The 25,683-nt window shown below is 35.4% G+C and overlaps 1 long non-coding RNA gene across 1 annotated transcript; it reads right to left on the bottom strand.

Annotated features, from left to right (window-relative positions):
- Positions 1 to 13,842: 13,842 nt before the first annotated feature.
- Positions 13,843 to 25,302, bottom strand: LOC107827432 (uncharacterized). Its single transcript, XR_001657520.2, has 2 exons — positions 25,100 to 25,302; positions 13,843 to 14,070 (listed from the first exon to the last, which is right to left on the bottom strand). It is a non-coding gene; the product is annotated as an uncharacterized LOC107827432 (long non-coding RNA).
- Between the last annotated feature and the right edge of the window lie 381 nt (positions 25,303 to 25,683).

Here is a 25,683-nt window from a genome sequence, read left to right as displayed (position 1 = left end):
AAACCCCGAAATATGATTGTACGATTCCGTACTAGGCGGTTAGATAACTGTACCAAGAATATTCCTTACCGTAAATAGAAATATTCCTTATTTAGGGCTCCCCTATTATATAAAGGGGACCCCAATCATTTGGAAGATATCTTATCATCACTGAGAAAAGAATATACTCTCTACCTTTTTGCCTACTATTCATCAGCATTGTCCTTTAGCTCCATTGTTCTTACTTTATTTTTATTACTTAATTATTCCTACTGCCCTAAGCCACCTCGAGGTCACTAAGCTCGGGGTCACTGCTGCTAAGTAACATTGGTTTGATTCACTTCTATCTTTCATATCTAATTCATATTTCTTGATTATTAATTGGTATTGAACTAAATCACATATCTTTAAAACCACTAATTAAATTTAATTTTTACTCGTATTTTTTAGGTAAACAGGCTTAAAAATTTCATACCTTCCTTTGGGACTGCTTTTGCATTATATGTATGTTCAATAATTTGCATATCTTCCCCGGAGCTCCCTTCCATTCGCATATCCTCTGTTTTATCATTGTACATAATATCACCATCACTAAGTCCAAATAGATTATGCATAATTTGTTACACAACAATAGCATTGGGCGCTTCTTCGCTACTGTCTCCTTCCATTTTCCGAAATATAATGAACAATTAAGGTTATTTGTCCGAAAAGGTAAGGTTTGTATAATGGATGAACAAGTAATGGAAGGTGAGAGAGTTCCCAATCAAAAGAAACATTATTTGGAGGGAAAGTTTTATTTAAAAATGCATATGTAATGATTATATAATAGCATGCGCGATTTTGAATTCTGATAATCTATATAAGTTTTATTGTGATGATTCGATAGGTCATTTATAATTTTACCCTTCATTTCTGTGTCCTGAGACCTTGAATAACTTCGTTTAGGATTTTTCGATTTGCGTGCATAGTCTATGTCCTTCTCCTAAAAAGGTTTTATGAGAAAATTGACAAAAATGTAAAATTGAGCCTTAAAACTTATTTGAATTGAATAGTCTGCAAAATTTGGTGCAAAACGGAGTTGATTTGACGTGATTCAGACGTCCGGTTGAAAATTTTCATGTTCTTAAGTTTCATTGAAAATTTCAGTCGTTTTTGTGTCCAATTCGTGGTTCTAGGTATTATTTTGATATTTTGATCACACGAACGAGTTTGTATGATGTTATTACACTTGTGTTCATGTTTGGTTTGGAGCCCGAGGGGCTCGTGTGAGTTTCAGATAGGCTACGGGCCATGTAGAGCTTAGAATTTCTGGTTTCTGGAAGTCTGTTGTCACCTTATGCTTTGTGCTTCGCGATCGCGAAGGGGAAACTGGGTCTGGGGTGGTTTACTTCATCGTGAACGCGATAGCTGGGTCATAAACACGGAGCATTGGGGGATTTTCATGACCTAAAATTCACTAGTTGTGATGGCACCTAAACCCACCCGCTAGGTAAGCCAACTAATAACTAACCAATTACAATAAACTTTAATAAGACAATTAAACAAAGAAATTATCTAAATCTTATACATTTTCCAAGGACTGGTAGTACAAATCATGAGCTTCTAAGAATAGAGTTTACAAAGCTGATATGAAGTAAATACATCTTCGGTTTGAATAGTACATAAACAGAGTTTAATAAATTCTACGGCTACAATGAAAAAATGATAGTTACAACAGGAATGCAGGTACATCTTCAAATCCAGCCCCCATCAAACACAGCAACCTCAGCAGCCAAAATCTGCACGCGATGTGCAGAAGTGTAGTATTAGTACAACCGACCCCATGTACTGAGTAAGCGATAAACCTAACCTTAGGTTGAAAGTAGTGACGAGCTAACACAAGGTCGGGTCCAACACCAATATTCCACAACAATTCACAACAGCTTAATACAAGTAATAAAAGAGGTATCTCAGAAGTAAAATGCTCAGCTCGTTCAGAGTTCCAGAAAAATAGGCATGCTTTTCAAGTATCTCAGTGAAAACTCAAATCTTTTACCGAAAATGCCAAAATACAAGTAGGTTTGAAAACTATGATTTTTCCCAAAAATCCTTTCAACAATAAGTAAGATATTTCATTTTCTTTCCAGATAACAAGTAAAAAATACCTCTCTATGCCGCCATATAAATGTGTGTAAAAAGTCATGAATGACATGATACTATATAGCATGAGGAAAAATGCATCTCTATGCTTGTATGTCATGTGCGCATGCAAAATCCATATACCTCAGAGATGAATTGTGTACTCACACTCTCAGGGTACTCAATCTCACTGCCTCACATCCTCTCTCAACTCTCATCAATCATCACTCACACTTAGCAGGTACCTTATAATAAGGCGTGCAGCCCGATCCATATATATAGTCGACTGCGCTCACTAGGGGTGTGCAGACTCTGGAGGGGCTCCTTCAGCCCAAGCGCTATAAACTGCACGGACAACTCACATGCTATAATAATTGAGATATATACGGCGTGCAACCCGATCTATTTGCATAATTATAATCAATATATCGAAGCGGCGTGCAGCCCGATCCCAAAAGTATAATAGATATAAAATGTTGTGGCGTGCAGCCCTATCCCAAAATGTCACTCTCGCTCAGGCCCTCGACCTCACTCAGTCATCAATCTCTCCAGTTTCACTTACGGGCTCACAATGTCATGATTCTAGCCCGACAACAATGATATGATGTATCAATAACAACAACTGAGATATGATATGAATGCATGAATATTACTGAGTACGAAATATCAGTAAAATCAGTGAGATAACAGCAAGAAACGACCATTATGGGTCCCAACAACATCAGAAAGAAGCCTAAACATGACATTTAGCATGATTGATAGCTCAATTACTTTATCACATGGTGAAAATATATGTATCAACAAACTAGGGCCACTATACAATGCCATGGGAGCAACAGAGTCCCAGTTCACATGGTGCACCCACATGCCCGTCACCTAGCATGTGCGTCACCTCACTACCAATCACATAACACGTATTGTGGGGTTTCATGCCCTCATCACTAAGTTTAGAAGAGTTACTTACCTCGAACGAACCAATACTAATGTTGAGCAAGCCAAGCGATGCTCTAGAGATGCCATCCCGCGCGTTCCGACCTTCGAACGGCTCGAAACTAACCAAGAACAATTCAAATACATCAAACAATGCTAAAGGAACCAATCCCGATCGTATAAGATCAAATCTTGAATCAAAGTCCGAAATCGGCCCTAAAGCCCAACCTGGGTCTGCACCTCGAAACCCGTCAAAACTTATAAAATCCGACAACCTATTCAATTACGAGTCCAACCATACTAATTTCACTCAATTTCGACTCCAAATCGATGTTCAAACTCATAAAATTGTATTATGAAACTTTAGGCAAAAATCCCCAATTTCTCTTTAAAATTCATCAACCAATTGCCAAAAATGAAGGTAGATTCGTGAAATATAACCAAAGCCGAGTAGAGAACACTTACCCTAATCCTTGTGATGAAATTTGCTAAAACAATTGCCTCAATTCGAGTCCCACATCTCAAAATATAAATAAAGACCAACACCTTCGATTTTTATATCCTCTGCCCAGCACTTTCCGTATTTGCGGACAAATAGTTGCATCTGCGCTAAACGTCTCGCTTTTGCGACCACAACTAACTGATGGGTTCCTCGCACCTGTGGAATAATTTCTACTTCTGTGCACTCCCAGGTGCGACTCCCCTCCATATCTACTATGATCCCCAACAAAGCCTTCATTCAATTCTGCAGCCAATTGTCTGCATCTGCGGACTCGCATCTGCGTCCCTTCTTTCGCAGATACAGAAATACCAGAACCAGCAGCCTCCGTCAATGCAACATGAACCAAAATTATTCGAACCTCATGTGAAACTCATCTAAGCCACTCGGGACCCCGTCCAAATATACCGACAAGTCCCATAACATAACGCGGACCCACTCGAGGCCTCAAAACACACATAACAATATCGAAACGACAAAGCACACCTCAATTTGAAATCATGAACTTTGAAACTTCAAACTTCCAAAATCAATGCCGAAACCTATCAAATCACGTCTGATCACCTCAAATTTTACGCACAAGTCACATTTGACATTACGAATCTGCTCCAACTTACGGAATCGGAATCCGACCCCGATATCAAAAAGTTCACTCCCGATCAAACTTTCCAAAATTCCAACTTTCGCAATTTCAAGCCAAATTCTACTACGGACGCGCTCCTAAGTCCAAAACTACCCAACGGAGTTAACGGAACTATCAAAAATCTAATTCGAGGTCAACTACTAAAAAATCAAATTTGGTCAACCCTTTCAAATTTAAAGCTTTTAGCAGAGAATCATTCTTCTAAATCAATTCTGAATAACCTGAAAACCAAAATTGACGATTCACATAAGTCATAATACATCATACGGAGTTACTCATGCCTTCAAATAACCGAACGAAGTGTAAATTCTCAAAACGACTGGTCGGGTCATTAAAGGAATTTACCCTTCGGAACGTGACTAGCTTCTCGCCAACGTGTAGGATTATGGACCTGGGAGGGAGTACTGGTATAGTGTACTACGCGAACGTGACCATTGGGTCGCGAACGCGATGGCCAGGGGGGAGAATCATCATGAACATGAAGGACATCTCGCGAATGCGAAGTCCATTTGGGTTATTGTCCATCGCGAATGCGGCAGGCCCTTCGCGAACGCGAAGAAGGCCTGACGCTCAGACCTTAAAATATTCCAAACACGGGATTTCGCCCATTTTCATCATTTTTTTATTAGAGCTTGGCCAAGAGGTGATTTTGAAGAGACATTTCATTACTCTTTCATAGGTTAGTGTACTTTAACTTGTTTTCTTCCATTTTCATCAACATCCATTAATTTCTAACCTTAATCTATGTTCTTTCATGGTAGAAAATTAGGGATTTGGAAAGAATTGGGGGATTTTTGTAAAATTGAGATTTAGACCTCAAATTGAGGTCAGATTTCAAAACTAATTACATAATTCGGCTCGGGGATGAATGAGTAATTGGGTTTTGGTCTGAATCTCGGGTTTTGACCAAGCGGGCACGGGGTTGACGTTTATTGACTTTTTGAAAAATGTGTAGCGATTTTAACTTTATGTATTGTAATTGATTTCCCTAACATTATTGATGTTATTGAGTCGATTTTGGTTAGATTTGATTGGTTTGGAGGTGGATTTTAGAGGAAAGGCCCCAGTAGAGATTTGATTTGCTTGCGGAGTGAGATAAGTGCTGGGTCTAACCTTGATTTGAGGGAATTAGGAACCCTTGAGCTATGTGCTATGATAATTACATGTGTAGCAGCGTATATGCGAGGTGAAAAGTGTATACATGCTATCAAAATACTTATTTCCATGCTTTTCCATATTTCATTAGTTATTTTATTCCATGTCTTAATTGTTATGAACTTTAATTGTTTCCTATGCCTTAACTTGCTACTTGTCACCTAATTCTCTTATATTAACATGTTCATTCCTTCCCTGCTTCCATGATTTATTGCTACTTGATTTAATAAGTCTTATGTGTACACTTTAATAGTCATACATTTGTTTTGTCTTGTTGCTTTGTATTAACTGTCACATTCCTTGATTTGGTACGTGGTTCCTTTATGGCTTCTTTTTCATATTATTTATTCGTAGAGATTCATGTGAATTGAGTTGCGAAATTTATTACATTTTTTTATTTTCTTTTATGGATCGAGTTGCACGTCGCAACAGGTGAAATAAGGAGGATTGTCATTGATACGATGGGATCGGGTTGCACACCGCAACGTGTGGAATAAAGGAGGATTGATATGGTGAAATAAGGGAAGATTATGATATTGACACTGATTATATGGTGGGATCGGGTTGCTGTGATGACCCAAAAGGTCATCTCTTATTTTAGAAGTCAAATCTGTGTTCTGAAGCCTTAAAAACCTCCTTTTTCACCTCGATTCGCATGCATGATTAGGGCGCGTTTTCGAAAAGCTTTTATGTGAAATTTAAGAAAAGGATTGATTTTCACCTTTAAAATTGATTAAAGTTGACTTCGGTCAATTTCAGTAAATGGACCCGGACTCGTGATTTGACGGTCCCATAGGATCCGTAGTAAAATATGACACTTGGGAGTATGCCCGGAATCAAATTCCGAGGTCCTTAGCCCGAGAAAAGAATTTTTTAAAGAAAATTGTTTGCTGGAAATATAAAGACTTTTGAAAATGAAATGGCGTGTGTTCTTGATGGTATCGGGCCCGCATTTTGATTTTGGAGAACGGTACATGTTTAAAATAATATTTAAGTCGAATCTATGAAATTTGGTAAGAATCAGAGTTGATTTGATATAAATCAGATCGTAGGGTGAGAAAATAGAAATTTTAAACTATCTTATAAATTTCATGAATTTGAGGTTAAATTCGTAGTTGTTGATGTTATTTAGATGATTTGATCACACGAGCAAGTCCGTATGATGTTTTTAGACTTACGTGCATGTTTGGTCTAGAGCCCCGAGGGCTCGGGTGAATTTTGGATAGGCCACGGAGTGATTAGAACTTAGGAAACTCAGCTGATGCATCTGGTATTTTGCACAAGCCTCTTCTCGCAATTGCGAGATCAGGCTTCACAATAGTGAGATCAGGCTTCGCAATAGCGAAGTGAGCAGGCCTGGGAAATGCGACAATAATGTCGCAAATGCGAACCAGGCCTGGGCAGGCCATCCTCGCAAATGCGACACTCTGGCCGGAAATGCGAAGGTCACAATTGTCGCAAATGCGACATATTTGTCGCAAATGCGAAGGCAGCAGAAATTTATAGGGTTCGCAATTGCTAACCCCTGATCGCAATTGCGATAACTGCGGCCTGTTAAGTGAGATTTCTGACTGGATTTTCACCATTTTTTTAATTCTCTCAAACCCTAAACATCCCTAGGAGATTTTTCAAAGATCCAAACTTCTCCAAATCATAGGTAAGTGATTTCTAACTCATCTTCTTCAATCTAATTCATCTTTTTACATGATTTCACTTCAAAATCTAGGGTTTTATGGGAAATTGGTGTTTTAGGTAGAAATTAGAATTTTTAAATTTTGGGAATTGGACCTCAATTTGAGGTCGGATTTCAAAACCAATTGCATATTTGAGTTTGTGGGTGAATATATAATCGGGTTTAGGTTCGAAATTCGATTTTTGACCAAGCGATCCCGGAGTCAATTTTTGACTTTTTGGGGAAAATATTGGAAAATCTATATTCATGCATTAGAATTGGTTTATTTAGCATTTATTGATGTTATTAAGTAAATTATGACTAGATACGAGCGGATTGGAAGTGGAACCGAGAGGTAAAGCAGTAATTGAGGCTTGATTTTATCCGTGGAATTGAGGTAAGTATTTGGTCTAACCTTAGCTTGAGGGAATAGGAGTTGTGGTCTTATTTGCTACGTGTTAGTGTTGACTACGACATATAGGTGTGGTGACGAGTATCTATACGTTGGTGTCAAGAATGCCCGTGAGTCTTATACCATGATTGTTGTGACTCTTGTTATGTATTGTCCATGCTTAAGTTGATGATTATCACTGTTGAACAAGATTTATGATAAATTTCTTGGTAATTGACCATTGTTGAGTATTGGCTCAAGTTGAAATTTATTTTGTGAAGTTAATTGTTGAAACGAGATTGGTTATAGCTGATTCCCTTACCGGGATGTTATTGTTTCTATTGTTGATTCCCTTGCCGGGATGTTATTGTTTCTACTGTTGATTCCCTTATCGGGATGCATTGTTTCTATTGTTTGGGTGAGGAAGAGTGTAAAGCACGAAGGGTGATGTCATGCGTGATATTGTGAGTGAGAGTTAATGCACGAAGGGTGATGCCGTGTCGATATTGTGAGTGTTAATGCACGAAGGGTGATGTCGTGCCATGATTTGAGAGCTAATGCATGAGGATGATTCTGTGCCGATATTGTGGAAGTTAATGCACGAAAGGTGATGTCGTGCCATGATTATGAGAGGTAATGCACGAAGGGTGATGTCGTGCCGTTTATGTTTTTTTTTATGGTGAGAACGAGAGTAAAAGCACGAAGGGTGATGTCGTGCACGTGTTACTGTTTCATTATTCTTGTTGATACAAATATGGTGTTCATTATGCTTCTCTATTGGTTTACTGTTAGAATTTGATATTCTTCGCAGCATGTCCCCTTCCTATCTTTATCTGTTATTTCCTGTTATTATTGTTCTATTCATATATGATTTAACTGTACATGTTCATGTTATTTGTCGTGTCCTAGCCTCGTCACTACTTCACCGAGGTTAGGTTCGACACTTACCAGTACATGGGGTCGGTTGTACTGATACTGCACTCTGCACTTCCTGTGCAGATTTCAGTGCTAGACCTCGTGACTAGATCGTGGGTTGATGCCTTTAGTCCATAGGAGACCCGAGGTAGATCTGCCAGCGTTCGCAGACTCCGGAGTCCTCTTCCTTATGTTTAAGATATACTGTCTCTTTTCATTTTGAGAATAGTTGTATTCCTTTTAAACTAATATTTGTAGAAATCTTTAGATGTTCGTGACATTATGACACCAGACCGTTGGGTAGCCTTGTTTTAGAAGTTAAATTGTTATGGAACTTCTACATTTTATACCTGCTTAGCTTTATTTGCAGTATTACTACTGTTTGGGTTGATAATCAATGTGTTAGAATGTATCGGTTAGCTTGCCTAGCTTTCACGAGTAGGCGTCATCACGATTCCGACGGTGAGGAATCCGGGTCGTGACAGTTGCGCGCCACAACGGATTTTACTTGTTATTAGTGATATTGATATGGTGAAATAAGGGAGGATCGTGTTTGTACGGTGGGATCGGGTTGCGCGTCACAACGGTTTGTGTATTTTGTATTCCTTGTTGTATTGTGTTGGCTTCGGTGTTTTCGTACGAGATTCAGAGGAATGGTATTTCTGGTTTTACTGATTTCTAGGATTGAGTTTATTTTCATAAGTTAACTGCCTTGCTTTCCTATATACCTTTCCTGTTATTATTATTATACTGCGTACAGGTTATTGTAAGTGACCCGCCTTAGCCTCGTCACTACTTCGTCGAGGTTAGGCTCGACAATATAAAGTACATGGGTCGGTTGTACTCATACTACACTCTGCACTTCTTGTGCAGATTTTGGAGTTGGTCCCAACAATGGTCAATAGATTGCTCGGATTGACCATCGGACGGAGACTTAAGGTACAGTTGCTCGGCGTTCGCAACCCTGAAGTCCCCTTCTACCCTATCCTAGTTGTTTATTTTTGCTTTCAGACAGTTTTACTTTCATTCAGACCATTATCTGTATTATTCTAGTCGCTCGTGCGCTTGTGACTCCAGATCTGGGGTTGTATTTAGATATTGCGGTTGTAATGACTTTTCGCACTGTATTTCAGTCCTATTTCAATTTAATTGGTATCAGTTAATTTGATTTATTGAAAATGGCTAAAAACTATTCTAATGTTGGCTTGCCTAGCAAGCGAAATGTTATGCGTCATCACAATTTCGAGAGTGAAAATTGCGGATCGTGACATTCATTTACTTAACGTTTGGGAGAAGGGTTTATTTCTGGGGGAAAATATTCAGATAGATTAGAAGCTGACCAATTAATCCCGCCTAAACCAAGTTAAGGGCATTGAAGTTTTTTTTATGTGTTTTTACGCTATTTGGACAAGGCCGTTTGGACAAATATCATTTTCGATTTTAATATTACCATGTTGACTTTCTTTTTCAATTATAACAAGACAACATTTATTTGATCAATAAAAGATTTCTCAGCAACAACAAATAAAAAAGTTGACGACACTGTCGTGCTCTTTGTTTATAAAAGGATTTATATCAATTTAGGTAATTTGATCGGGTTGAAAATATTTATGTTATTATAAATCATCTCACTAAAAATAAAATAAAATATTTAAAGTTAAGTAATTTTCAATATAAAAATATCTTATTCTTTCTTGGACATACTAAAAAGAAGAACGGGTCACATAAAAAAAAAGGCAACGAATGAAATAAATTAAGTTATTTCTTGTAAAATATTTACTCAAAATGATTAATTTTTACACTTTACTTAGTCACTTAGCAATATTTTTCTAGAAGCTACAACTACAAGGCAAACATTTTCACTCTCAGATCCCTAAAAGACCAATTATTTTTTTTAATTTTTGCTTTTAAATTGATAGTACTAATATAGTGTCTCTTGTTGCCTCTTTGAGCCGAGTGTCTTCTGGAAACAGCCTCTCTGCCCCTCGGGTAGAGGTAAGGTCTGCGTACATATTACCCTCCCCAGACCCCACTTGTGGAATTACACTGGGTTGTTGTTGTTGTTGTTGTAATTTTTGCTTTTAAATTCTTGAAGACGTAATAAAAGTATTTTGTTTGATTTTTTAATTTATTTTCAGTGCTATGTCATATAAAAATAGAATAACTTTCCTAAACTATTCTACCATAAGTTCTCGGAAAACACAATAAGGCATCCAAGGACTTTATGGGACAAGATTTCTTCCTTTAATAAACTAGTTAAATGGAATCAATATTCAAAAAAAAATAGGAACTTATACTTTTTTCTTTAATTTTTACTTTATATTTCAAAAATATTATTTGATAATATTTTGTGTAATCATTGACAGGGGATTGCGCCTAAGTTTGTGCATGTATGTGTTTGTGTGTATGTGCATGTAATCTATATGTACATATAAAGTTCTTTTGACAGGATAAACTTAATAATAAGAATATATCAAAACGAATTAAATTAACACAGAAAAGCGAGATTAACGGAATTTTATACACTTGATTGAATGACCTTGATGTTGGACTAAACTATCCAAACACACTTTTAACATTGTGTAATATTGTCGGTTTTGAGCTAAGCTCGTATGGTTTTCATCAAAAGGCTCCGCACCATTAAGAGTATCCAACTCTCTATAAGTAAATTATTTTGCTTTCTACTTTTCATATGGGGCTTTGTTCACACACACCCAACAATCTCCCCATCGAACTAAGTTTCACATGACTATCACCTTTATGGGCTAATTTGGAGATTAGTTGTATGCCACCCACGTGATCTTGAGTATTGACGATCAATGTGAAAGCCCAAAAATTGTGTATGCATCTTCAAAGCTACGGGTAAAAGTCGTAAACCCCATAGACGGGCAAAAGCATTGAGCCGGCTCCCCACGCTACACCTTGTCATCTCAATAGTTCCGCCAACCATTGGTTCTGATACCAGTGTTAGGCTAAAGCGGCCTAAAGATACTTTTAATATGGTATGATATTGTTCACTTTTGGTCAAACTCGCACAATTTTTCCCAAAATGCCTCACACCATTAAGAATATTCAACTTCTTATATTTTCCCTTCTACTTTCCAGGCGGGATGTTGTTCACACACGGCCAACATTTAACGAAATCAATCAAATTATCTATCTTTTTATCATGTTATTGCAGTCATATGAAGTCCTAAACCAACACCCAACAATGAGATCGTTATCGAAAATAGAGAATTACTCATTGAACATCTCATATATAAACGAAATTTAATGCATGTTCTATAAACGAAATTAATAGTAAAATTGAACGAAACAAGTATCAATTAAATAAGAAATGCTGAATGACTTCAATTAATGTGCTATCAGATCTTATCTTATTCACATGTATATGCTTAATGTATAGTTCGATAAAAATCTCATCGAGATATGCCATTAAGAAAGAAATCGCTTGTATTAATATACACAATTTGACTTTTTAAAACTCAGAAATTATTAATTCTGAATTCAAATCATCGAATTTTCAAATAAATCGAAAAGTTTATAGTCTAAATTTCTAATCTATAAATTTCCATAGTTTTTACCTGACATACTAATTGATTATTAAGCTTAAAACTATTGATGGGAAAGGAACTAACCAAATCGTGTCACACAATATAGGATGAGAAAAATAGTTAATGGTCAATAGCGTTATTAATAGGGGTATTATAGCTTTTAGCCCGCGCCAAAAACTTTTTATATCTGTTAGCTAAAAAAGTATATAAAATTTATATAATGTTTGTATATAAGATACAGAATGTATATATATACAGAAATATATAAATTTTATATATTTTTTTGCTACTATTTTACAGCGGCTATACAGTGTCATTTTCCTTATTTATACCTCAATTTTAATTTATGTTATGAAAGAACATGACATAGTTCAATCCGGGAAAAGAAGAAATGGTGAACGTGTATTACCAAAAATAGGGGTGTACAAAGGAAACCGACAAATCGCACCAAACCGATAATCCGAGTCAAACCGGAAAAAAAATCCGATTATGGTTTGGTTTGATTTGATTTGGTGTTAGAAAAAAAATTCGATCATAATTGGTTTGGTTTGGTTTTAACTAAAAAAGTCAAACCGAAACCAAACCAACCCGACATTACATGCATACAAGTTTTAAAAATATTTTTTACATAAAAATAATTATTGTAAAGTAATTTATAAATATAATTTAAACTCTTTAATAGTTCTCTTTTTTAATGTATTATTTCGAACTTGGACTTAGAACTTTTGAATGACCAAATATGTTTTATAGGCTATAAAAGTTAGTAACTCAAATAAAGTCTAAAGCAAAATCAAATCAATACTAATGCTAACAAAAAAAATTCAATTCAATACTAGAAATGATAATAGTATTGGATATTTATTTATTTATTTTTGTTTTGCATTATATTGATTTAGGTAGTGAAAATGCATAACTCACTTTTAATATTATTTAGTCATGTAATTAATACTTAGTACTTATTAATCATACTTATTTTAACATGACTTAGTACTTTTAGATTATGTTTATTTTTATTATAACTTATTAATTAGTAATATTATCTTATGCGATTTGTTGAGTATCTTAATATAATTATGACTCATCTCACATTATTTTGTGTTATTTTATTAGGTAACATCTTATATAGTTTTATCCTACTAGGACCTATGAAATATTAGAGCACAAATTATAAATTTTATGCTATGAAGATTTTGTTAGAAAAAAAAACGAAAAAGCCGAGAAAATTGAAAAACCCGAAAAAAGTCAGTGATTGAAAAACCCGATTTTTGTTGGTTTGGTTTGGTTTATAAATTTAAAAATCCGGGACAATTGGTTTGGTTTGGTAACTGAAAAATCTGAACCAGCCCGGCCTATGTAAACCCTTAACCAAAAAGCTTATTTGCATGTTTTGGTTAAGATTCATAAAGGGTAAAAATTATCTACACCCCAACTTTATTTAAAATTAAATTCTCCTCCATCTTTAATATCAAGATACTTTTTCCTTTTTTAATCTAAGTTACGGACTTGTCTATAAAACAAATAAATATTATATCCAAAACGAAAATGAGTATTAGTTCAATCATGATTTTTTCATGTGATAATGTGATTCAATCAAGTGAAACAATCCTAGTTCTTAACCAACTGGGAAATAGGCAAAATTGTTTTACACTGTAGCCGTCCATCTGTAAAATATACATATATTATACATAATTAGTATATAAGATATGTATATTGACTAGCCGCTGTAATTATATTTGGTCGAGCAGCCAAATGTGTTAAAACCTTTTTCCTTTTATGCAGGGTACCAGGGGTTATCAAGACAACAATAACAATAACATACCCATTATAATCCCACAAGTCTAGGGAGGGTAATGTGTACGCAAACCTTACCCCTAACCCTATCCCTACCTGGCAAGGTAAAGAGACTGTTTCCGATAACATGGGTTATCAAGAACATGGGTTATCAAGAACATGGGTTATCAAGAAAGAGGGAGAAATAAGACTTCATCAGTTTAATATTTTATTTGTATTTCTGCTTACGCTATTCACAAACAAGATCCATTCTGATAATTCACAAAGTTTTTAACAGACCTCACTCGTTTTCAAGATTGAAGGACACAAGCAAGAAGCTTTCAAAAGCAACATATATTATTGTCCTGAGTTGCTTGGAGGCTTTTCCTTTGGATGTTTGGAGCCATAGTGATCCACAAGTTGATTTTGATTTGCTAGCTGCGCCTGAAAATTAAAAAAGAAAATAGTTAAGACAAAACTGCACAAAAATGAAATTCTAAAACCACTACTGGGGACCTCATCGCTAAAACATAAGAACAACACACGATCTCAATGTGCCTTGAGAAATGCTGCTTAGTTTATATACATATTTGCAGCAGAAATCTTGCTTTGAGCGCATGTTACGATAGAAATCATGTTCTAGGCCCATATTCTATGTTGCTTGCATCAAAACATGTCATTAAGGCTGTATTGTGGTCCGGGCCGGGCCAAAAGGGCCTGGGCTTGAGGCGGGCTGGGTTGAGGCGGTCCCGGGCTTCACGGTCCCAATGTGTGGAACCGGCCCACGGTGGTCCTAAGCCCACATGGTCCCGGGCTAAATGGGCTGGGCCCGCGGGTCTAACGGGCTTTTTTCGTTCCGGCTATTTTCTTAATTTTTTTTATCTAAGGCACTTTCTTGTAAACTATATATGTATATACTAGTATAAATGCTTATATATAGCTATATAAATATATATAGCTATATAAATATATATAGTATGTATTGCCTTATATATATGTATATATGTATGTATATGTGTGTATATATATATATATATATATATATAGTTTATATGTATTAGAGATATATATAGTGCCTTATATATATGTGTATGTATATACATATTCAAGGGAATGTCTTATATATTTTACTATTACGACATTAACAAAGAATGGCAATATCTTTTTTAGTCTTCCTCCCCCCAATGGAATGAGCACAACAAGGTACTAATACGACCATTAAAAGGAAAAAAAAAACTAAGGAAGATGATAAATACATCTAAGAGCCATTTTAACCTTTTCAATTTCTACATTTAAAACTTTCATACCAGCACCGACGATTAAATAGTAAATATGACAAATACATCTAACATGAAAAATATTACTAAATGCAGGATTTAGTGTAGTTGTAAGCAAGCCTATAGCGTTAGTGTTACTAGAAGCATTATCCATTGAAACCGACATAATTTTATCTCTAATGCAAAAATATCTACAAATATCTGCAACTGTGTTAACAATAAACTTACCTGTGTGGCGTGAATTAATTATTTTATAAGCAATAATGTGCTTTTGCATTATCCATTCCTCATCTATCCAATGACTTGTAACAGTTAGATAATCACAGTCATTACCACTTCTACCAATATCAGTAGTAATAGCAATGCGATAATCTATATGAGTAAATAAATAGCGCAAATATTGTTCATATTCATGTTTATATTTATAAATATCGTTCTTTACGGTTGCGCGAGGTCATCCTTTATAAGTAGGATTAAAAACTCTTCTAATATAATGCACAAAATGAGGGTTAGAAGGAAAACTATAGGGTAAGCACATAACAGTAACCATTTTTGCCAATTCTTCACGATCTTTATTTGGATCATAATATAAAATGTCACCGATAACAGTGTTAACTCCCGGTTGAACTAGATTTGAACCTGTACTAGGGTTAACCGTAGTATCTACACGTGTCCCCTCTTGCGCAGCTTTCATTTGTAAAAATCTAGCTTTATCTCTAGGGTGTTTCAATATGTGTTTAGTCAAACTACCTGTACCGCTACGGTCTCCAGTAAATTTATGAACTAGTTGAGACCCACAAGTTTTACACTTAGCCTTATTTTGTTCTCTTAGTTAAGTAAAAAAGTGTCAAACAAGAGATGTTTCAGGCCGTTTAGCAGGTTGTTTATTAAAAGTAGGGGTTAATACAGGAGGGTCAGGCGGGGCATCATTTGGGTTATTAACAGGACTAGTAGGTGTATCATCTAAATCCGGTTGTGTTTCATCTAAATCATCATTTTCCTCATTATTTTCAAAGATAGTTTCATTAGGATAAAGAGCACTCATAACTTCTTCATTTAATTGTTGACCTGGTGCAACATCATGGCAAAATTGACTATCGGAAAATTGAAAACAAGGGTTATCACTATCAAGAATAATAGGTGGAGGACGGGTAACAGGTCTGGGTCGGGGAGCCGGGGGAAGAGTAGTAGCTTGGCTACTAGATTCACCAATTTTAGTTTTTCCCTTACACTTACCACCAAAAAAAAAAATTCAAAGAAAATGTCATATTAATTATAATTATACTAAATAAAACTAACAAAACTATAATATTAAAACTTAAGAGTTGGAACGAGTTTACCGAATTGACGAACAACCTTGAAAATTGAATATCGTTGAAGACTTAAAGACTTGAATACTTCAATTCACCAACTTCACAATTTTTCACGAAATTGCAATAATAAAGTAAGCAATTATAGAAGAAAATTAGAGAGAGATTGATGAATTTGTGAGTAAAAATGAAAGAATGGGGGTATTTATAGTTGAGAATTGGGACAAAGTGTAATTATAAAAAGTTTAGGGTTAAAACAAAGTTTGGGGCCCAAATGGCTATTTTTTAAAGTGCCAAATGGTTGAATTTTGATGGCCAACGACTAGATTTTAAAAATCTGACCGTTGGGGCCCGTTTGGCCCATTGGGCCCGGATGAACCGGCCCAGGCCCGCTTGCCGGTCCCGGACTTAACGGTCCCGGGCTCACGGGCTATTTGGGTTGGACCGGCCCGCTACGGGCTTATGCACCACTAGAGACCGACCTCGTTTGAACCGGCCCGTTTGGCCCTGGGCCGGTCCCGGACCACAATACAGCCTTATGTCTAATTGTTTATGGAAGAAATGGCGCATAATACGAATATCAATTTTTCTTCAAAACCTTTCTCAGTCTAGGTATAATGGAATTTTCAAGGTTGAACCTAATAAAACATGTAAAAAGGTAAATATTTGGTCAAGTTACCCGGGAGCTCCAATTTTCCAGAGTAACGTTTACCTTTGTAAGCTTCTTGAGCCACTGCTGAGATCAGGTTTTTCTAGTAAAGTATATTAGACATAACTTAGCAGTGGGGTCTGGGGAAGGTAGTGTGTACGCAGCCTTCCTTGAAATTACTTGAAACTCAAATCTCTCTGTGGCCACTCCTCTCAAAGAGAACCAATCACTGTGAAGACACGTTAATCTTTTAAAGATAAACAGCTTGTAGGAAAGCAAGCAGAGTATGTTGTTACTGGGTGATAGCAGTTAGATTCAACAGTTTCTTACCGACAGTGGCGGAGCCACCTTAGACTACGGGTGTCACCGCTTCGCCGGAAAGTTATAGTGTAGCTAGGTCAAAATTTATTTTAATGTATATATACAATATGTTGAATCACCTTAAAACTTCTTCAGGTTTACTTTTTTATATTCTAACACCTTTTGGCGAAGTTCTTGGCTCTGTCTAATCCAACTTCCTCTTAATATTAAAAGAGGCATCCTACCCTGATTAAAAAAAAAGATTCTATTTCCTAGCAGAAAAGAAAATCCAAGAGAGGAGGAAGACAATTTAAGATAAGGCATTAATCTGATCTTCTCCTTGTTTCGTTGTTCTTCCGGTGAAAAAGTAGACTGTCTAAAATTTTGTAGCTCTCTGGAACTCACAGAGGACCAAGGCAAGTCCACTCTCAATTCAGCAGAAGCTTGGGATCTTTCTTTCCTAAAGCATTTCCCTTGAAGCTGGGTCTTTCTTCTCTTCTTTAAATCCTGGAGATGGACTTCTTTTTCCTGACTCAATTCACAGTTTAATCACACTAAGCCACAGCGCAACCAGGGTAAGAAAGATAGGAGACCAATATCACCAACTTAACTAGCAGTCTAGGATCTTTGAATAAACAGAGATGCTCTTCCTGCAGCCCAAGAGCGTATTCATTCAAAGAGCTGGCAATGACTTTCGTCCCACCAAGGCCGCACCTCAAAAAAAATGATAACGGAAGGGTGCACATTCCAATTTTTTTGAGTAGAATGTCAACTTAGCATATTCCAACTTTTGATAAGTTAGCATGTTCCAACTTGCCACTATTAATTTTTCTGTTGAATACGAAATGGTATGAAACAAGATCAATTAGAACAGGTAAATACCCAGGTATACTTTAGCTAAGGCTACATTTTCTTTTGTGGCACATCTCAGTCAAAAGTTAGTAAGTTACTAATCTCAAAGTATGTCTTTTTTTATAAGCATGGAGTCCATGCCAGCTTGAGCGCACTTCGACTAATTCCACGGGATACATGTCACCCCCCACCAGCAATAGGTACTAGGTAATTCTATCTGTCCACCAAGACTTGAACAAATGGGAAGAAATCACCTAGTGTTTTTGCCTCCGGCGGATTTGAACCTTAAACAAATGGGAAGAAATCACCTAGTGTTTTTGCCTCCGGTGGGATTTGAATCCGAGACCTCATGGTTCTCAACCTACTTCATTGACCACCCTTGAGTGCTCTCAAAGTATGTTTTGTAGGTTATAGTTTATTTCGTTTCATCTCAAGCAAGATTTATGGATATTAATTTCAATTCATCAGCCACCACTAGACACATTTCTAGTGGTTTCATTTGTTTTGTTGATGACATTTTATTTTTGGTCAAGTATATGTTGATGACTTATCAATGACTTAGTGGAAAATCCGAAAGATACATTAAAACCTAAAATATAGATTAACAAAAATACTCGTAACATCATAAATACGAACACATACTCCTGATGCTTCTGAGAGAACACATGAACCTAAATTCAGCTAACCCTCACATTTGCAATATCCTTCCAGGCTTCTAGATGACATCTGCATTAACTTTAACATGTGATTCCTAAAACTACAGACAAGAAGAAAGACGAATAACGTCAAGTTGACAACACCCACGCCCAGCTATTAACAAAACACTGCAAAAGGCAAAACATGAAACATCTTTAGATAATTATGCATAACAAAAGCGAACTCGGGTGTCCCCAAGGGACGGTTGAATGATTGGGGCTTAGTGGAAAACCCTACAAATACCATGTTTGAATCCCACTACAACACTCACCTCAAATCCATCTATCCCAACCTTGGTGGGCAGTTTACCTGGCACTTGTGCTAAGTAACAGGTTGGTTCGAAAACCACCATTATTATCTCAAAAACAACATGGGTATGGTCCTAGTTGTCCACACAATCTTAAGAAAGTACCAACTTGTAATGGGGAGGCCTTCCATCCTTAGCTGAAGATACTTTAGGGGGACCTTGATTTCCTCTACCATTTTTAATTACAGGTACTAATTAATGACATGACAGAAGAAGAGAAGAACAAGGACAAAACACTCTTAGCAGTCTGTATTAAACAAACTGCATATTAAAACAAGCTCAGGCACATATAGAATGTTGCTTCGAAACTTATTATTCTCCACCTAACCCCAAATGGATTGTCGTAAATTACTGTTGTTATAACTCATTGAATTTACCAGGACCTACCTTGATACAAAGCAGTAACTATTTTATTAGCTCAAAACTTGAACATAAATTATCGTTTATTGAATCCAACAGGCCCTTGGTCATAAATTACTGTCATAATTACCTGTAGTAATAAGCAACCACATCAGTTCGTAAATTACTGTTGTTATAACTCATTGAATTTATCAGGACCTACGTTGTAATTTACCAACAAAATAATATTCTTTTTTCTAGAGAATAAGTTGAAGAACAAAATTTTCTTCTTCTCAACTCTCTTTTTTCATGACACCAACCTCACTTTTTCATACATACTACATAGGGATGTCAAACGGGTTGGGCGGGGAAGGGCAAGCTTTGACCCGCTCTGCCCTGCCCCGTTTAACATCTTCACAATTTTTTGCGCTGCCCCGCCCCGCCCTGCCCCGTTTTTCCTTTATTATTTATTTGTCCGTGTTTTCCACTTCTCTAACCTCTATTTATTTTTTCTATCAATACCTGAAATTACATAAAATTAGGATTTTATGAAAGTCAAAATCTAGAATTTTCGGTTTCAAATTTTTGGAATTCCTACTGGAGAGTTGTCTTAGAACATCTTCCACCTTGTTCTTGCTAATTTTTCACATAAAACTTTTATACCCCCCACCCACCCACCCACTTGTTAATAAAGAAAAATGTACAGTTATGAAAATAAGATTCTGCATTTGAATGTTTTAGTTTGACTTTGACGATTATTAAAAGAAAAGCTTAAATTTTAAATTATTTAGTACAGAACTTAGAGAAACTAATTATGACTTCCCTCCTAATAAAAATATTATTTTATTATTATTATTGTTAACATCCTTTTCATTCTTATATTAAACTATTTGCTTTTCTTTTGTATCTCAGATTACTTCAAGAGTAAAATAATTTTTTATCACTGAAATGCAACAATTTCTATCCATTTTTTCCCGAGAAGCTATCATCTATATTTCATTTTTTTTATTTTTTAAGTATCGGTTTCTACTGAGTTGGACACAAGTTAAAAGCGTAATTCGTTAAGCTACAGCTAACACTTCAAACTTCATCTCAGCGACCCATCCTTGCCCTGCGCCCCTGCCCCATTAACATTTTTAAAAAAATTGAATACAGACCCGCCCTAGTCCTGCCCCATTGTCATCCCTAATATTACAACACTTTTCCCATACCCAACACAAGTAAAAAACATAACTATTTATAAGTGTAATCTCTTTCATGAAACAAATAATAAGGTAGTGGAATAATAAAATAGTAGAACATGGACAGGTAATTACAAAATATAAGTTTTAGTGGTAGATCATGGCATTAGTGATTTCATGAGTTACACCAAGGATAATGATCATTTTCTTGCAAATTTATAGCCACTATCTCGCAAGAAATAATGCACCTTAATATTAAAAAACGCATAATACCAACAATTGTGACTAGACGTAGTCTCGATTTTGGAATTTTACTTGAACATATTTGATTGGTTGGAATTTTTACACTCTAATAAAGTGGTTAATGAAAAAAAATAGATCTTACCTTTCAAAAATAAATTTTACATCGAAAAAATGATAATTTAATTATCTTTTTAATATTTAGGACTTTCAAAATCAATTAAAATTCTCTAGATAAAATGCGAGATCAGACTTTTTATCTTTTGAACATAGAATTCAAACAGAGAACCCGACTTATTTGTTTTTATATAAATGAATAAAGTGAAAAGACATTACTTTATAGTAATGCAATGTAATAATTTAATAAGTTGTCATTGTGACAATCTATCGCTAACACCGCCGAAGTGTAAGCAACTCTCTCTTGCCATAATTCCTTCTTGGGAAGGAAAATCTAGAAAAGTTTTAACTATTCAAAACATGGAATTAAAGAAGAAGAAATAAGAGAAAGTGTGAAAATAAATTTGTGGTGTAATCAAAGATTATGGGGCCCATTAGTTTTTCTTCTTTACAAAATGCCCTCACTTGACTTTGTTAGGCGGACCAGTCTAATGACTAAAACTATCTTTTGCGTCTAACAAAGTCAAGTGAGGTTATTTTGTAAAGAAGAAAACTAGTGGGCCCCTTAATCTTTGATTGCTCCATAAATTTATTTTCACACTTTCTCTTACTTCTTCTATAACTCCATGTTTTGAATGGTTAAGCTTTCTAGACTTTTCTTTGAAAGAAGGAATTATGGCAAGAGATAGTTGCTTACATTTCGGCGGTGCCAGTGACAGATTGTCACAATGACAATGCAGTGGCAACTTATTAAATTATTATATTACTATAAAGTAATGTCTTTTCACTTTATTCATTTATATATAATAAATTAGTAGGGTTCTCAATTTGAATTCTATGTTCAAAGGATAAAAAAGTCGATCTTGCATTTGTTTAAAGAATTTTAGTTGATTTTAAAGTCGTAAATATTAAAAAGAAATGGGACAAATGAATTTGAGAGTTGAGACCAACAACTTAAACCACTACTACACAGAGCTGACACTAGCACAATCCATAAAATAAGAAATGTTAATGAAAAAATCTCCTTTAAGCCAACAAAACATATTCTAAAAATATCTAAACTTAAAACAACATTTAGCTCTTTTCTTCTTTGAAAGCATCTTTTGTTCCTTCAAGACTTGTTATTCTCCATCTAGGTCTATACAAATCAGTCAAAGAAGAACTATATTGAACAGTCAACACATCCCCAAATGGATGGCTAAGTCGTTGAAGCATAAGAGTAAAACCAGGAGATTCAGGTTCAAATCCTAGCTACAACTTACGTAGCACCTCAGAGAATTTAGCTAACTTTAAACTCAACTTAATGTTTGAGTGGCTCTCCTATTATGATGAGTTACACGTATATGTATGTTATGGGTTATGCAGATTAAGAAAATGAATTTTTTATATAATGAGGGGAGCTACCGGATTCATTTTTCGTGACCAATAAGATTGGAGTTCTTATAACAGGTTGAGTAAATAGATGTCAATTTATAGGATGGAAGACCCAGGGTCTTATATAGTACTTTTAAGTGAATAATTAAGCTCATTATATATTCTGAAATAGGCAGCTGCATTTAAGATTTTAGGAGAGAAATTGGAACGATAAAATGGGCCAGAATCCATATGATTAGAATGATGCCTAGAGGGTGATTGGGAATAATTTCAAAAGGAGAACATCCAAGATTTGTTTGTCTTTGTCTAAGAGAACGTACAACATGCATGTGTATATGTTGCCCCACTATCCATCACTTGGCTTTAAAAATTGTTACTTTCCGTACTATATAAAGAAGGATAAATAGGACAATTCCAAAAAATTCAAGGACGGCTCAAATGAGTCATTTTTTGTCCTTTAAAGTTAAACTCCAAATTCCTTTTTTGGGTATGTTGTTGGAGAGACACCCCGCAGTTATATGTTGTTCCAACTCTTTTGCAATGTCGAAATGGGGGAAGATAACACAAGTTTTATGAACAAAAAAATAGGAAATGAAAAAATCACTATTAGCTCTTCTTTGAGGTAACTCATATAATTTCTTTGTGAGTATTACTATTATTGATATAGCTATATCTAATGTTTAAGATAAAATATTGAGTTTAGAAGATGATTTTGAGTAAAAAAAAAACATTGGATTAAAGTATTACACAATCCTATAAAACTTGAGATTTGAATGAAGAGGATGATTAATAGTGTTTTCAAAATTTAGAGATGAGTTGTTTCAAAATAATGTACGCTCACTCGTCCCCTTGAACATACAAATACATTTTCAAATTCATTTCAATATACTTGAAATCATTCTTTAATTCAAAAGCCTTAAAGTGGAGTGAATCTCACCAGGCTTAAAGCTCAACCCTTCCAATACCTGGAACAATGTCGAAAGTCTCCACCGACAATCAATCGACAAAAATTCTTGCTTACTTAAAATCAACTTAACTTGTTTGGGTTCAGCCCTTGGCTATAAGTCCTTTAAAACTCAACTTCTTCATTTTCGACATGAGCCACTCCATAAATCTATTTAATTAGTATCTATCCATTCATTTAAGTCGTTAATATCATTAACCAACTCACATCTAAGTTTTGGAAACACTATTCATCATCTTTTTATTCAAACTTTAACTTTAAACACCCAAGTTTCATAAGTTTGTGTAATACTTCAATCTAATGGTATTTTCTACTCAAAATCATCTTGTAAACTGAATCTTCATCTTAAACTTTACATATAATTATTCATATTTCAAATAATAATAAAAATCACAAAAAAAATTATATACGCTACTTCAAAGAAGAGAAAATTATGATTTTCCACTTGCTGATTTGGCAAAACCTTTGCTCGATTCAAGCTCTATTATATCCCCCCCCCCCTCAAGCCCCCATCTTGACATTGCATAGAAAGAGTTGAAGCAGCACCTAACTGCTGCATTTCTCTCCAACCAAGTGACCCAAAGGAGAGATTTGGGGTTCCAATTTTAAAGGACTAGAATGACCCCTTTTCAACCGTCTTTGAATTCCCTAGAGTACCACTAAGTAAAGGATAGTGGGCCATCAATATAAATATATATGCTTTTTGTACGTTTTTTAGACAAAGACCAAGTAAGTTTGGAATTTTCTTTCTTTATGGACACTAAATAGAGTTCCTTTCCAAGCCATCACTTGTATAATCCTTCAGAATTTGACCAATAATTTATATATGCTCATTATAGTTAGTATTTTGTAGGCTCATGGCTACCACACAAGAAAAATTGAGCATATGTCGTGTTCAAAATTCTTTGACCAAGGCAAAAGTTTAGTTTTTCTTTTCCACTCAAAGAGATCTTTTAAGACACCCTTAGGTCTAGAGTCACGCCATTATGGGCTTGTCCCATGAATTCAATACATGCGGAATTAATATTTAATCGTTTTTGAACCTCAATTTCTTCTCGGACAAAGCTTCAGTACAGTGTTTGTATTTATCCTCGAGTTGTTGTATAAAGTTCATTTACCACTACTATTTGACGTCTTAAGCCCAAGCTTAAAAATTGATTTAGCTACTTATTATCTCATAGTTCCATTTATCAATTGGCGTATCAATAGGCATATCCATATACACATATATACATATAACATTAGAATAATAATCACGACCACCTTCATGTGGGTTCCTACGCATCCTGGGAGTACCTTAAACTCGTCATTAGGCACATAATTAGCCCAAATAAATATTTAAAAGCTACGAAGCTTTACAGTGTGAGCCTATCTCTTTCATCCTTGGTGGACAAGTTTACCATACACCCATGTGCATCAAGGCATTGACGGAGCTGGGGTTCAATTGAATCTGCTTCGTCGAAAAATTACACTATACAAAAAGGATAAAACCCAATGTTTTTTTGTATACATAAAAACTATTAAATCCCCTTGACGTAGGTTCATACATTAGGTCTTACGTTTTATACATTCTTTTTTGGAATTCCCTTACTAAATTCCTGGCATCGCTACTGCATCGAGGTGCACTCAAGCTGATTCGGAACACCATCGTTCTCCTTACGATAAAAAAAAAAAATACTCAACACCAATTTAACTATGGGATATGTAAATTCATCATGAATCCCTTCGCACACCCGCACCCCCAACCACAAAACAATTAAAGAAGAACATTTAAATTTAGGTCTATCACAGCCTGATTTAATCATTTTATTAAGAAGTAGGATTAACATATTAAATCTACTGATCTACATAAAGATAGAAAGTTTACTTTACAAATGGGGCATACGACTTTGAGACCAACAGCTCGGGCTTCAAGTTGAGACCCTTTTGATTTCTGATTCTTCTCCGCATTTTTTTTCTGTGCTTCGATCTTTTGCTTCCCCCTCGTCATCTCTCTCTCTCTCTTCTTCTTCTCTCTCTCTCAAAAACACTGTACGGCCACAACACTCCGTCAGTTCCGTCTGCTGTTGTGAAAATCGAGAGAAACGTATTTATTTTGAATTTATTTGTGGAGCATATTAATATATTCTTTTTTAATAATATGGGTGAAAAGAAACATTTTTAAAATAGAAGTTTTATTTCGTGTCTCATACAGCTAGTGTAAGTTGCATGAGGCTCATTTTTGTCTCACAAATTTGTGAACCCCAATATTACACTTCTGGGTCTACAAAATTGTGAGACAAAAAAGTTGTCTCGTACAACTAGACACAAAATAAAATTTTCCTTTTTAAAATGTAGTAATATTTTTTTTAACCAAAAATGATTGTTCACTCATGGAATTTTGACCGACAAAATAGGTATTAATAGTTTGGTGTGACCGGTTGCTTTTAGAAATTTATATTATAGTTATTG

This window comes from Nicotiana tabacum, chromosome 5, assembly GCF_000715075.1.
Source record: "Nicotiana tabacum cultivar K326 chromosome 5, ASM71507v2, whole genome shotgun sequence".
Classification (NCBI taxonomy): Eukaryota; Viridiplantae; Streptophyta; class Magnoliopsida; order Solanales; family Solanaceae; genus Nicotiana; species Nicotiana tabacum.
This window is presented reverse-complemented; position numbering and strand designations above follow the sequence as displayed.